General features: G+C 45.7%; 1 long non-coding RNA gene across 1 annotated transcript; it reads left to right on the plus strand.

The window, feature by feature from the left end:
• The first annotated feature begins 324 nt into the window (after nt 1-324).
• LOC306937093 lies at nt 325-1,168 on the plus strand. The gene is made up of 4 exons (XR_013791584.1): nt 325-448; nt 530-577; nt 671-748; nt 1,134-1,168. It is a non-coding gene; the product is annotated as an uncharacterized lncRNA (long non-coding RNA).
• The last annotated feature ends 15,232 nt before the right edge of the window (nt 1,169-16,400 follow it).

Below are 16,400 nucleotides of genomic sequence, written 5' to 3' on the forward strand. Positions count from 1 at the left end.
CAGCCAGCCAGCCAGACAGTGGTAGCCAACTCTACTTTTTCTGACATGGTATCAAATTTCTAATTTTTTTTTATTGTCCCTGTATGATGCTGTTTTTGTTATTGTGCTTTTAGATGCAGATCTGTGTGGGCCAGACTGTGCAAGGGTCACGTGTGAAAATGCCCAGGCCTGCCGAGCCTCATGGACGACACCACTCCACCGTGGTCAAATTCAAGTGGTATGCTAAAACATTTTAAACTATAACAAAAAGCAATGTGTAGCCTAAGTTAAGACAAAACAATTTAAATGTCAATCCATTCATAGTATATCTGTCACTTTATATTAGCTCAACTATATCTTGGATGAAGAGAGGCCTGGGGATGAGCTCATTGTCAGAGCTGGCAGTGCTGTCCTGTCCCGCCATGACCTTTGGACCTTGGGCTTGGCTAATCGTCAGATGGAATCCACTGTGCGTAACGGATAGCCTAATGGTTTTCTTTATTTCCTTTTTTATTGAAGTCTTATTCATACGCTACTGTTACATTTTCAGGTGGGAAATGGATGCTTCAATCTCATCTCGCAGATTGCCGAATCCAAGGTACAGTGTGTACTACTGTCTACTTTAATTCAGTGATTTCTTGTTTATACAGTCTATGATATAGGCTCAATATGCATGTACATTCTTCCACAGGGAAAAATAATCTTCATTTCTGATCTCTACAGTTCACCACTTTGGCTCACTGGCATTGAACCAATGACATGTTTACCTGTAAGTACTCATTTGTATTATGATCTGGGCATTTACATTTTGTAAATGCATTTGGAGAAGTAGGCTATGCACTTGGTAACAACTCAATATTTTGTATATAACTTGACCTTTGGCTAGGTACTTGGTCTGCTCTTTTTTGCGCCCTTTACACCAAACCTCTTCGACGCAGTGATTTTGTAGATCTGCCATTTTGACTAATATCCCCCCTCCCCCCCAGAGTAGGGATGCGATCATGCGAGGTTAAACGGTAAAAAAAAGAAATGAGAGAATCCAGTTCGTATCACAAAGTTGAAACCTGTGGCTTAGAGGATGGTTCTGCAAACCTTTATGCTTATGATGTCTAATTTTGGCTAATCTCAGCTCTATGTTGTTGACCCCAACTCAGAGTGATGCTTCGGAGAGAGAGATGTTGTTTCTTCCCATTTGGACACCTGGGCACTTCCAGTTGTGTGTAAGTAGCAAGTCAACCAATTCCTGAACATGTGATGTACTGTTATGTATAAATCTCCCTTGGTCTATTGCTCAATTATTTACTTCTCCAAAACAGTTCAGCAACCAGAGTTACATTACTTTTCCCTGCCCTCTGTACACACAGTTTGGTAAGAAGGTGTTGTATTTGTCGTAACCCCGCGACCTGGAATATGCTTCAGCAGAGCAGTGTGCTCTGTCCATTTGGTCTAATTTGATCCAAATTAGTTAAACCTCAATGACATAATGGGGAGTTATGTAATCTATTTTTTACATGTAACAGTGCTGGCACTTTATAGATCCCTATTTCATGATTGTGCATTATTCTGTATTTGTACTTAATGGCAGTTCTTGTGTGCATTCGCTGCTGTGCTGCTTAACACAATTTAATATCATAAATGTTGGTTTCTAGTCTCAGCAAGGGTTGACACTAACGGTTGCCTGACTTCCTCTGGCAAGTAAATAAAACTTGTTCAGGTGCTTTCAGGTTGCCCGATGGGCAAGAGCATTTGAGTGTGGAAGCAACTGTCTTTAGTTCACTATAATCACAAGATGACGAATTTAAAATAAGTGATGTTGTATAGCTATTGACACATTTGGCATGGATATGGTATGTCCATTTTGTACAGCCCCAGAATTATTAAATTAACAAATTTGTACTTGTGCTTCTGAGACCTTAGTGTCAACCCCTAAGTCTTCAATTGACATTTCAAAATGTACTGTAGGCTGACAATCCAGACTTGGTGTGTTTTAGGTCTTGAAGCCCACCCAGAGAGATTCTCTTTCTGGATTCGAAGTATGGCCAGAGAGCAGGATTTGATCCCAGATACCATTGTCTTTTGAGGTTAAGACATTGAAAAAATGAAATACACGTTCAGGAGTCATGTGGCCTCCTTGTTCGCAAAAAGGGCTGGCCTAGTGGTCTGGGCACCTATGCGCTTATTCATCGCGGGTTCGCGATCTTAATTGCATGCCCCCTCCTCCCAGTTTCCTGTCCATCTCATCTTAAAGCTATCAATGACGGCAGAAAAGCTAAATGATTTTCTTAAAGGCATATGAGCCACTTGTGTGCATTCACGGTCAGTTTCGAATGACCGTTTGTCTCCTGGTGGTGGATTTGGTGTGCATGCTCTTGTGACTGTGTTCAGTATGGTCTGTGTAAATGGTAAATGGTGCATTTATATAGCGCTTTTATCCAAAGCACTTTACATAGATTGTGCATGTGTGACATGTGCATGCTTATTAGTAAAGTTCATGTTCAGTTTTTCAGTTTTTCTAACACTGCTGTTGACCTAATCAATACAGGGATCTTGCGGAGAAGATCGTTCCGGGGCAGTGGGTTGAGAAGGCTGGCCATGACATAAAGGTATTTTTGCTGTCGTAACTTTAGTTACTGTCTGGATATTGTTTGGGTTTTTTGCCAGAAAAGTCCTTATGGGTATTTCCGTCTTCAAATATTTCAGGGTTTCCCGAAGCAACCAGTCGGACAGGACTGTGGCGTATTCATGCTGATGGTGAGACGTGTCAATTAAATGGAATAAATGTGTTGACCCAGTTCAGACTAATTGATGTTCTAAACACAAGTGTTGTATTTTCAGGCTACCTTGTACATTGCATTAGAGGCGCCATTTGATTACACTGTGGTGAGTTTCTTCTTCTTTTAATTTGTCTTGGATTATTATGGTGGCCAATTCATTTTAATTGAATTGAGCATTTCAACTACTTTTGACACTTATTTTAGAAAGACATGCCTGTCATACGGAAGTGGTGGTGCCTGCTCCTTGTGGAGAGCTTTGAGCTTGACCGGTATGATGTACTTTAGTACCATAGATTACTAATGCATACAGTTGCTTCAGTACCATAGATTACTAATGCACGCAGTTGCTTCAAACACTTTATAGTTAACTATGTTGAAGTGCATTGTTAATTTGTTAAAATGAGTATAGTAATGACAGCTTTGATGTTAAATGGATAGATTATGGATTTCCAATTTCGTAAACTGTCTCAATTGGCCTGAAATGTATGTCTTCAGATCGGCATGATTTGTAATTAATGAAATTAATAATGCATTATATTTCATTGTAAAAGAAATCCAACACAAATGTTCTATTCTAAGTCCTACCTCATTGATATAACGGTTCTATTGTTTTAATGTTAGACACATGAGACAGGAGAACACAGCTACGCCAAGAAGTGGTGGGTTAGTGTTAACATCAATTACTCTCTCACATATGCAATCTTTCATACAAGTACCACCACATATATGAGTAATTACAATTTTTTGTTTCTTTCCAATAGCCACCAGACACACCACCGATCTTAAAGGTAAAGTGCAAGAACTTTAACCAGAACCAATGATTATTTAAAATTGATGGTGGTGATTTAATTGTTTTTGCATTTTCTTGCCTTTTAGCTTCCTAACTGGATCCTGACCATGCTGCTGCTGGAGGTTGTTGTAACTGAGGGAGACCCAGCATACATGCGGCTGGCTCTTGTGTGCAAGGCCTTTCAGCACCTCACCATGAGCCATTCCTTCAGGGAAATGGCTCACTTTGCTTGGCTGGATGGTAATTAAAATGTGATACAGTATGTGAGTAAATCACCCTTATACAATTTAGATTGCTTTCCTACAACATAATTGTTTTACTTTTGTTTTTGGAACAGGTGAACTCAACTGGGACAAGTACCCAAGGATATTGGAGGAATCCAGGAAGCCATTTGCCATCATCCGGTGTCATGGGTGCGGAGAGATCTTCAAGGACTGCATTGGCTTCACAGGGAATGGAAAGCGTGGGGAACACCCACGTTACTACACAGACGGCATTCCAGGACTCTGTGCCTTCTGTCAATATTGACCCATTTCGACTAAAACCGATTCTACAAATGTCTTCTAAATCCTGACCGTTTTCTGAAAGACCCTATGTTTCTATGTCAGTGGTTCTGAAACATTTTCATGTCAAGGATCCCGAAAATTATATGTAATTGGCTGCCGACCCCCATCTGAAAATATGTTGTTCCAGGAACTCCCCCAGAAACAAAGATTTGAGTTAAAAATGCTCACTCTGAAAGAATATATATTCAAAGATGTGCGTCACATTTTCATGATTTGAGTGGTGCAACCTCTCTTACGGAGCGGTGGGTGGGTGGCTGGCTGGGTCTGAGCACGAAAACAGCATGGTTGTTTTTCACCACCTGTGCGCAACCTAACGCACACATATTAACTGTATATATGGTGATTTTGGGTGTGCCAGTACAGTGACAGTACAGTAGAGGGACGCGGGACGGCTCGCTGTAATTGGGCCAGGACCCTGGGTCCTGTGGGTCTGGAACTCCCCCACACGGAGTTGCACCACTAACCTCACAAATAGCAGACCTACAAGCTCGTATGAGCTTGTAGAGCTGCTATTTTTCAATAGCTAAAGTATAACATGATGCTTAAAACACAAAGGGGTTTTGATTGATTGTGTGAGGGGAGCTATTTGTAAATCTCTTTCTGAAATAAATCTTCTAAATACATTTTCTTGTCTTGAAAGTTGCTCCAGCCATTGCAGAAATGTCTTCAGCTTTATGTCCATCAAAACAATGCCAGTTAAATGTATGACTAGCACTAGAATTATTTGAATGGAGTCGGTAATCATGTGTTTGTTATGGGATGCTAAATTCCACATGAGATGGCACATTACTCTCATACAGGGCTTAAAGCTTTCAGTCCTGAGGATTTCATAGGTGTCAATGAGATCAGTGCAGAGATTTGCAAAAAAAATCATTTTCAGTCTTTTTGCTTTAAGCCGTGCTCTCGTATACATTGAACACTTGGGAAGATGTGATGTTTTGGTCTATCTCTTTACATATTCTGTATTTTATAATCCTGTGTAATTTCATTTAAGAAAAGGTTGCATTTAATTCCACACGATAAGATTTTGCATTATTAATGGCTTTATAGAAAAAAAGTCCTTTTTCACACATGAGAGAAAAGAGGTCCTGCACACTGTCTTCACTTATGTAGAGCATCAGTTTAGTAAGCTGTACATTTCGGCCTCACAACCTTCATCAGGTACAGTGTCTGGTAACAACAGCAACAGCTGGGTAACTTATATAGGAGAACTCGGAGAGGCAAGGACCAATCAGAGACCCATACATGTAGTAAAGGTGGTATTTGTAATCCATAGTAAATAAATGACAGAGTAGACATAAATACGTATTTGAATATTTTCTCTAAGAATATTAAAGAATAGAATTATAGAATACCGGTAGATTACTCTTCATAGAATGTGTAATTTATAGGAACTGGGGCACAGCAGAGGAAACATTTCACAATTTAAAGTGCTATAGAGACCAAAGGGTTGTATAAACTACATAAAGGACTAGACCAAACGGGTTAAACGGTCTGACCCACAGGTATAATGCAAAAAAACATCAAGAGTGGTCAATATAAAAAGGCTGAGTAAGAATAAATAAACATTAGACAATCTTTAAAAAAATTGTGGTAACACTTTATATTAAGGTCATCTTTATAATGCATTACAATGTGTTTATTAAATGGAATAATGTCTTATAAACATCAATAATATGCTATAGCATATTATGCAAAGTTTTGTCACTTTACTTAAAGGTCACAAAGTCATGCTAGGGTGTTATAAAATGATACAACTGCTAATAACCATTAAAGAATGTTGCCACTTTACTTAAAGGTCTCAAAGTCCTATATTGATGTTTGTAAGACATTATTCCAATACACATTGGTTATAATGCATTATGACACAGACATTACAGACACTATTGGAAGATGCTGCTATGACACATGTAATATGATAAGTGTAATAGTGAAGTGTAATAGTGTAGTGTAATAAGTGTAATAGTGTATTAAGTGTAGTAAGTGTAACCCTGACCATTGGAAAACATCTCTCAAGGACAAGGACAGACGCATGCACACCGCACCGACGAACAGTCTGGTGAGACACTTGGCACTTGACACTTGGCAGGAGGCAAACCATAGTCCTAGAGACCTCTCAGTGCTTGCTATCCCCCAAGAACACACAAGGCAGAGAGAGACACACAGAGAGAGAGAGAGACAGAGAGAGAGAGACAGAGAGAAACAGAGAGAGACACACAGAGAGAGAGAGACAGAGAGAGAGAGAGAGAGACAGAGAGACACAGAGAGAGAGAGACAGAGAGAGAGAGACAGAGAGAGAGACAGAGAGAAACAGAGAGAGAAACAGAGAGAGACACAGAGAGAGAGAGAGAGAGAGAGACAGAGAGAGACAGCGAGAGAGAATGAGAGAGAGACAGAGAGAGACAGAGAGAGACAGAGAGAGAGACAGAGATCATGTTCAGACAGAGAGAGAGACAGAGATTATGCCCCATCATGTTTGAAGAGAGAGACAACCCTAGCACACAACCCTAGCACACAACCCTAGCACACAACACACAACCCTAGCACACAACCCTACTTGTAGATCGGCTATTTTGTAAACCATCTCCATGGGGAAATTATATTAGAAGCCCATCTTTGGATATGTTATAGAGCTCGTCAAGATGAACAATCTGAGGCGTGTTTCGTGTTTTCTACGCGAACTCTATAATTAGCCAACTAGGGGCCAATTAAGGCACTTTTGGTTGTCGGATTGAGATATAACCTACATATTCTGATTCAGCGCCATTGGTTTAGTGGGGGTAGAAGGAGTTGGAGCAAAATGACTAAAATTCGAGAAAATATGATTTTTTTTAACTTTCAAACAGCAACTTGACCCATTTCTAAGTCTTCTAGACAGTTAAAACTAACACCATTAGATTTCCCTTACTTGACATAGGGGGGGAGTGTATTTAGAGGAATCCTTAAAAAAATTGATTTTTAGTGGCCTCCAACGCGTTAAAATCAATTAAAAATCCAAAATTTGTCCGTTTGTTTTGAGCAGGCAAATTTTTTCTTCTTCTCATCCAGCTGAATCCAATTAACTTGGTCCTGAGTATCTACAACACTTCTAACTATCATAGGTCACGCCTGTGACCTTTGTATGGCGTCGAGGCCCTTTAAGGCTATAATCGACAGGGAATAACCAATTTTTCTAAAACAAAGGGTGTTTATCCATGTCTGAAGCACGGGGAATCCAATGGAATTGGTTTCAAGTCTCTACGACACTTCTAAATATTTTAGATATTTTTTTAGACACGTTTTTTGGACCCCACAAACACAAATATATATTTTTTTTTTACAAAAACTACTTAGTCTGACTCACTTTTTCACGCTGGATTTAATGGAATTGGTCCCGTTGAAAAGAGAAGTTTTGTTATTTTTCTAGCCTCTCTAAGGCCTCCAAGTCAAAAACCATTGGATATTAGGGCCCCTTCTTTTAGTATGTTATATAGCTTGTCAGGACGAACAATCTGATATGTGTCTCACCGCACACGGACCTGTGGTTCTCAAAATTAAGGTTAGCATTTCACCATTCAATACACTCTAAGGTTTACCATGTCTATAAAGCTTGTGGATTACAGGTCAGAGTTGGAGAACTCTTGCTACGGGTGTCGCACGAGAAGGGCGGACCTTCATTCCCCCGCCCCCCCCCTTTTTCCCCCCCGCCCCCCCCTTTTTTCCCCTCACTGTATATATTTCTTTTCCCTTTTTACCTCCTTTTTGATGAATTCCTGTTCTGTCTATAGAAGTGTCTATTTGTACGTCTCTAAATGTTTTGATGATTTGAACATGGTGGACCCTGTTGGAAACAAGTGTAATGCTTAATTGGGTCGTCCACTCACAGTTAACAGCCTTTGTATTGAGTTTGTGCTTGAAATGTACTGTAATTCTGCAAACTGTTAATAAATTCTTCAATCAATCAATCAAAACCTATCGGAGCGTAGATCTTGGAGGGCTGTACGCGCCCATGTGAATTACTTGGCTGACGGACCTATCGTTCCCGAGCTATCGCGCATTGAAAACTAACCCTAACGCTAGCCAATTAAGAGAACCGTAAGTCCGTGTGCTGGGAAACGCATATCAGCGTGTTCAGCTTGTCGTGCTGAGTCTGAAAATGGTCTCACTTTTTGTTTCGAGGGCAAGGGACCGATAGGAGGCGTTTACACCCACTTCCTGACATCGTAGAGAGATAAGACCACCACCGTTGGAATCGGGTCAAGAAAGTAAGTGGGGATACATACCCCTTGATTATTTTAAAACATTGGAAATATATCGTTTCTGGGTGCATTTGTGACACTTTTACAAAAACTTGGTGCCATTTTTGACCACTTTCCTGGGATCGGACAGTCTCGACATTATGATATCTGGATTCAGCGTCGAAAAGTAAGTCTAGATAAGTACATGTTCATTTTAATACTATGTGTTTCCCCTTCCGTCTGCTATTTCACCACTTTCTAGACGTCGCACAGCAACAGCAATATGTGCATTGGATGCAGCGTCAAAAAGTGAGTCTACATAGGTACCTTGAGACCTCCAAAAACGCACCCAGGGGGGCGACACGATTCCAACAAACCCACCCTCGTCCAAAACGGTTGAGAAATGAAAGAGTTACCATGTGGGGGTCCCTGGGGGGGTCCCTGGGGGTCCCTAGGGGTCCCCGAACCTTGAGACCCCCAAAAACGCACCCAGGGGGGCGACACGATTCCAACGAACCCACCCCCGTCCAAAATGGTAGAGAAATTAAAGAGTTACCATGTGGGGGTCCCTGGGGGTCCCCAGGGGTCCCCGAACCTTGAGACCCCCAAAAACGCCCCCACGGGGGTGACACGATTCCAACAAACCCACCCCCGTCCAAAATGGTTGAGAAATGAAAGAGTTACCATGTGGGGGTCCCTGGGGGGTCCCTGGGTGTCCCTAGGGGTCCCCGAACCTTGAGTCCCCCAAAAACTCCCCCAGCGGGGTGACACGATTCCAACGAACCCACCACCGTCCAAAATGGTAGAGAAATGAGAGAGTTACCATGTGGGGGTCCCTGGGGGGTCCCTGGGGGTCCCTAGGGGTCCCCGAACCTTGAGACCCCCGAAAACTCCCCCAGGGGGGTGACACGATTCCAACGAACCCACCCCCGTCCAAAATGGTAGAGAAATGAGAGAGTTACCATGTGGGGGTCCCTGGGGGGTCCCTGGGGGTCCCTAGGGGTCCCCGAACCTTGAGACCCCCAAAAACTCCTCCAGGGGGGTGACACGATTCCAACGAACCCACCCCCGTCCAAAATGGTTGAGAAATGAAAGAGTTACCATGTGGGGGTCCCTGGGGGTCCCTAGGGGTCCCTAGGGGTCCCCGAACCTTGAGACCCCCAAAAACTCCCCCAGGGGGGTGACACGATTCCAACGAACCCACCCCCGTCCAAAATGGTAGAGAAATGAGAGAGTTACCATGTGGGGGTCCCTGGGGGTCCCTAGGGGTCCCCGAACCTTGAGACCCCCAAAAACTCCCCCAGGGGGGTGACACGATTCCAACGAACCCACCCCCGTCCAAAATGGTTGAGAAATGAAAGAGTTACCATGTGGGGGTCCCTGGGGGGTCCCTAGGGGTCCCCGAACCTTGAGACCCCCAAAAACTCCCCCAGCGGGGTGACACGATTCCAACGAACCCACCACCGTCCAAAACGGTTGAGAAATGAAAGAGTTACCATGTGGGGGTCCCTGGGGGGTCCCTGGGGGTCCCCGAACCTTGAGACCCCCAAAAACTCCCCCAGGGGGGTGACACGATTCCAACGAACCCACCCCCGTCCAAAATGGTTGAGAAATGAAAGAGTTACCATGTGGGGGTCCCTGGGGGTCCCTAGGGGTCCCCGAACCTTGAGACCCCCAAAAACTCCCCCAGCGGGGTGACACGATTCCAACGAACCCACCACCGTCCAAAATGGTAGAGAAATGAGAGAGTTACCATGTGGGGGTCCCTGGGGGGGTCCGTGGGGGTCCCTAGGGGTCCCCAAACCTTGAGACCCCCAAAAACTCCCCCAGGGGGGTGACACGATTCCAACGAACCCACCCCCGTCCAAAATGGTAGAGAAATGAGAGAGTTACCATGTGGGGGTCCCTGGGGGTCCCTAGGGGTCCCCAAACCTTGAGACCCCCAAAAACTCCCCCAGGGGGGTGACACGATTCCAACGAACCCACCCCCGTCCAAAATGGTTGAGAAATGAAAGAGTTACCATGTGGGGGTCCCTGGGGGGTCCCTGGGGGTCCCTAGGGGTCCCCGAACCTTGAGACCCCCAAAAACTCCCCCAGCGGGGTGACACGATTCCAACGAACCCACCACCGTCCAAAACGGTTGAGAAATGACAGAGTTACCATGTGGGGGTCCCTGGGGGGTCCCTAGGGGTCCCCGAACCTTGAGACCCCCAAAAACTCCCCCAGCGGGGTGACACGATTCCAACGAACCCACCACCGTCCAAAACGGTTGAGAAATGAAAGAGTTACCATGTGGGGGTCCCTGGGGGGTCCCTGGGGGTCCCCGAACCTTGAGACCCCAAAAAACTCCCCCAGGGGGGTGACACGATTCCAACGAACCCACCCCCGTCCAAAATGGTTGAGAAATGAAAGAGTTACCATGTGGGGGTCCCTGGGGGTCCCTAGGGGTCCCCGAACCTTGAGACCCCCAAAAACTCCCCCAGCGGGGTGACACGATTCCAACGAACCCACCACCGTCCAAAATGGTAGAGAAATGAGAGAGTTACCATGTGGGGGTCCCTGGGGGGGTCCCTGGGGGTCCCTAGGGGTCCCCAAACCTTGAGACCCCCAAAAACTCCCCCAGGGGGGTGACACGATTCCAACGAACCCACCCCCGTCCAAAATGGTAGAGAAATGAGAGAGTTACCATGTGGGGGTCCCTGGGGGTCCCTAGGGGTCCCCAAACCTTGAGACCCCCAAAAACTCCCCCAGGGGGGTGACACGATTCCAACGAACCCACCCCCGTCCAAAATGGTTGAGAAATGAAAGAGTTACCATGTGGGGGTCCCTGGGGGGTTCCTGGGGGTCCCTAGGGGTCCCCGATCCTTGAGACCCCCAAAAACTCCCCCAGCGGGGTGACACGATTCCAACGAACCCACCACCGTCCAAAACGGTTGAGAAATGAAAGAGTTACCATGTGGGGGTCCCTGGGGGGTCCCTGGGGGTCCCCGAACCTTGAGACCCCCAAAAACTCCCCCAGGGGGGTGACACGATTCCAACGAACCAACCCCCGTCCAAAATGGTTGAGAAATGAAAGAGTTACCATGTGGGGGTCCCTGGGGGTCCCTAGGGGTCCCCGAACCTTGAGACCCCCAAAAACTCCCCCAGCGGGGTGACACGATTCCAACGAACCCACCACCGTCCAAAACGGTTGAGAAATGAAAGAGTTACCATGTGGGGGTCCCTGGGGGGTCCCTGGGGGTCCCTGGGGGTCCCCGAACCTTGAGACCCCCAAAAACTCCCCCAGGGGGGTGACACGATTCCAACGAACCCACCCCCGTCCAAAATGGTTGAGAAATGAAAGAGATACCCCGCGGACCCCCGCGGACCCCCACCTGGGCACGAGACAGGGGTCCCCGAACCTTGAGACCCCCTGCCCTCCCTCTATACACACGCGTGTGTGTGCGGCGTGCGCGCGTGCGTGTGTGTGTGCATACCCCGCGGACCCCCGCGGACCCCCACCTGGGCACGAGACCACCGGGAGCGCGTCCGGGACGGTGGCCCGGTTCGAACGAGATTCCCCCCGTACGAAACGGCCCAGGGACGGCCGAGATACCCCGCGGACCCCCGCGGACCCCCACCTGGGCACGAGACCCCCGGGAGCGCGTCCGGGACGGCGGACTGAAGGGAACAAGGGAACGCCCCTTTTCTGTTTCCGTTTATCTGTTTCCGTTTCCGTTTTTATGTTTCCTCGCCCCCCCCCCCCCCCCCCTTGCAGCACTTCCTGGTCACGCACTTCCTGGTCTGCAGCCAGACACTCTTGGGACTTCCCCCCGCCCCCCCCCCCCTTGCAGCACTTCCTGGTCACGCACTTCCTGGTCTGCAGCCAGACACTCTTGGGCTGCGTTCGAATTCATTCCCTATGCCCCATATAGTGCACTACTTTGGGGTTCCGCCATTTTGTTATAGTGTCCGAATATGTAGTGAGCATTTTTGCACCCTAATGTAGTGGACTGAAGTATCCCACAATGCACCGGGAATTGTAGGGACCATCCGATGGTCACTATACCATAGATATATATAAACTTATATATACTTATAACTTTATATATATCTATGGTCACTACAAAAACACAGCGAAGCAAATCTGCCCCATAATGCATTGCGCAAGCTCGCTCTTGAGCGCACATGCACGCGTTTGCGCGCACGTGCGCTGCTTCTGCATGCATGCGCTTATTGCGCTCCAACTCAGAAGAGGCAGAAGTTGAACCAGCGAAAGAAATCAACACAAATGTACTTTTTAAACTTTCGTTTCCCCTCTCTTTTCTTCCCTGGCGGATCTCAAAGCTACAGATCTCGAGACAAATGATCTGTGCATTTATTTGCAATTGATTTGTTTTATTTATTTATAATAAAACAGTTGCTTGCTGTAGAAGGCCTTATATTTTAATAGTTTTTGGATTAAGGTTGGTGAGGTTGTAAAGCTATGTGCTAAAGTCCAATATATATTTTGTACATGCATGTGAGACACATTAATTGTGTCTCCGAACATATGTTTTATTCATATTAATTAATTCCTGCCATTAAAAAATATATGTTATCTAACATGATTTCATTTAATATCGCTAAATACATTACAACTTCATTATGTAGGCAGTAATTTATTGGACTGCTGTTTCTGTTAACGTCCGTATTGTGAGCAGAGCTTGTAGATTGGCTACTTTTGGTAATTCTTTACCAAAAGTACCCGATCTACAAGCTCACAACACGGACGTCGCGTTGCTTATAGATCGGCTATTTTTACCGTATCCCCCCCCCCCCCCCCCCAGGATTAGCGGGGGTTCATAATCATGCTGCTGATATTTTCATATTGTCAAGGTGGTGCACTGTTTTCATATTGCTGGATAATGGATATAATATTAATTTATTGATAATAATCATAGGCCTATGTTATTTTAAAATAATAACCTTTTTATCAGCGTTTTGACTGGTTTTTTGTAGTCAGTTGATTCTTCATATCCAATTGAGTGAAACGGCCGGGATGATTTGTTTATTTTTCATACAGTTCTTTATGAGGCGATCTGAAAAAACCCTATGGGGATTACAATGCAAATAAAAAGTACATGAACCCGCAGACCTATAGCGCCCTCTACCGATATTGACGTCAGAGTCGGTGCTCCCCATACAGGGAGTATTGTCCGAATTAATCACGATTTGAGTCCACTGAGTCTGGGTCCCCGTCATAGAGTATATATATAATAGAGACTGAACTAGCGCGAAGCTCCGCCCCCCCAGCTATTCATGTCAGTGGAAGTTGCTCAGTGGCGTTTTGAAGCACCCGGAAGACTGCCGGAAGTCCCTCCCAGGACCTCAACTTTGAGGTCCTGAGTGACGTAGGGCAACCGAGCGCTCAACGTTAAAGCCCAGCTGCACGGGGTTTCCCGGTCATGAATCCACGGGTCCGCCTGTAGTCCCTCGTCCTACCACTAGGACCTAGAGCTTCAACGTTGGAAAGCCTGCCTGCCCCCTTGGTCCCCGTATGGGGAGTAGGGAGTAGGGAACAACCCTAGCAATTCGAACGCAGCCTTGGAGATACCAGAGCCTTGGAAATACCAACATAACAGTCCTTCCAGTAGTGAATCCGATCCGGGTTTTGCGCCTCGCCACAGCTGTGACGAGACAGCTAGTCAAGTTCAGTTCGACCCATATTATCCAGTCCGAGACTTCCGCATCGCCGCTGTCCGGGCGTCCTGACTCCTGAGGTTCCGCTGTTGGTCTCACAACCGGCACTTTCAAACTATGACAACACGTACGCTGGCGCCTGGCGTTACGCACTCAATGGTTATGGTACTGAGGAACATATAGTTACTTTCCTTAATTCAGATGATAGAGCGTTGACATTGCAGAATAATCAGTCTCAGCGACGTGGAGGAGGTGATGAGAAGATCCAAGTCTGGTCCGCGGGCAAGTATTTAGCCGATCTGCCCTTTTTGCCACACGGAGACGGCGTTTTGATCTTTAATCTGGTTTACAACATGTAGGGAGAAGAGGACAGAGAGAGAGGTCTGGCGTGATCCGACGACGGCGGCAGCAGGCACTGTCTGAGCAGAGAGAGAGAGAGCCCGAGGTAGGATCTGGGTGGGCCTTTTAATTGGGCGTGGAGTTTTCACTGGCGAATGAATGCCTTGACTCAGTCTGTATCTGATGGGCTGCACACGCCTCGGTTAGAGCACCTGACAGCCAGTGACAGGTTAAGTATACAATACTGTGGCATAATGTTGGCACATTGTCCATCGCTATCATAGCGCACGGCAAACATCAAATATTATATAACACGCAGAAATGAAACAACACGGGATGCATAATCAAGATGAAACTCACAATATAAATCAAGCAATAAAAACACAATATAAAGTTAACCATATGTCATGCTGCTCTACATGGCCCTATGCATTCTGTGACTTATCCACTCTATGACATTTACATCAGGTGCCCACTCTTCCAGTCTTCCTTGTGATCTTGTAGGTCTGCTAGTGCTAGTTATTAAAATTACTTTATAAGTCGAAGGGCGAAGAGTGTGAAATGCTTCAGCAGAGGGTGCTCAGTCTATTTGGTACCCCAAATTAGTTTTAAACTTCATTGAAATAGCAAAAAGCCAATAACAAGAAGATGGCTAACCCCAATCACACCCACAATGGACGATTGGCACGGAATAGTCCTGGATATTTTCAAAATGGAAAAATTAACATACATCCTAAGAACTAGACTAGACAATTTCTACCAAATTTGGAACAACTGGATAGTACACATTGCCCCTCTGAGAGCTGACTTTGTGTGATCTCACTGGTCCTAGTAGCCTGCTTTATGATCTTTGTAGAAAATGTTTAAGACACCCTTCCTCTTCTCATGGTCGAAGTCCAAAGCTGTTTTGTTTTTGTTCCCCTCAGCAATATTGTACATACAATCGTTTCTTGGTTGTTGTTGTTTTTTTGTCTTTGTCTTTTTCTTTAGTCTGCCCACTCTTTCTTCTTTTTCTCCTTCTGAAATGTACACTCTGAAGCGATATTGCCCTTTGCCCCTGTTAAGTGTTGACTTGATGCCATATGTAGTCCTGAAGAAAGCAAGGATGTTACAGAGACACTGGAGATGGAGTCACTTGGAGGAGGGAGGGAGGGAAGAGGGGTGAAATAACAGAGAGAGTGACGATGGGGTGCTTTTGTTCTGTTAGAGAGACCATTATATTCAGATGTAATTTATCTTTTGGACTTTTTATTAAAATGTAATTATTTTGTTTCATATTTGTACTGGCACTTTACCCCCCTTTTTTGCTGTGCTGCATTTGTGCCGCAAATGTGCAGGAATTGTTTTAAGTTTAACCACTGTGCGCAGTAACGGGTTGAGTTCAGTGTTGCCATGTCCTCTTATTATAAGCGACTTTGGGCTTGTTTTTCTGTGAAGTTGCCTGCATATAGATCCATGGTTGCTTGTAATTGTGGCTTGTGGGTTGAGATCAAGGGGGCAGGCAGACTTTCCAACGTTGAAGCTCTGGGTCCTAGTGGTAGGAGGAGGGACTACAGGCGGACCCGTGGATTCATGACCGGGAAACCCCGTGCAGCTGGGCTTTAACATTGAGCGCTCGGTTGCCCTACGTCACTCAGGACCTCAAAGTTGAGGTCCTGGGAGGGACTTCCGGCAGTCTTCCGGGTGCTTCAAAACGCCACTGAGCAACTTCCACTGACTGAATAGCTGGGGGGGCGGAGCTTCGCGCCAGTTCAGTCTCTATTATATATATACTCTATGGTTGAGATTGTTTGGTCTTGTTTCTAAGTGTATAGTTGTCTCCACCAGGCCGAAGGCATGGGGAGAGAGTATGTTTTGCACTCCGTCCGTCCGTATGTCCGTCCGTCCGTCTGTGAACAGCTAATCTCCGGCACCGTTAACCTGGTTGATGCCAAATTTTGCACACACACTCCCTGGATGCCAACGATGAACCTCTGCCTCAAAATTTTCAGAACGGCCTGTTATAGCGCCACCAGGAGGCCGACTTTTGAAAAACATTTTTTTTATATTACTCCTCCAGATTCTGTCCAGAAAT

This window comes from Electrona antarctica, assembly GCF_951216825.1.
Source record: "Electrona antarctica genome assembly, chromosome: 2".
Lineage (NCBI taxonomy): Eukaryota > Metazoa > Chordata > Actinopteri > Myctophiformes > Myctophidae > Electrona > Electrona antarctica.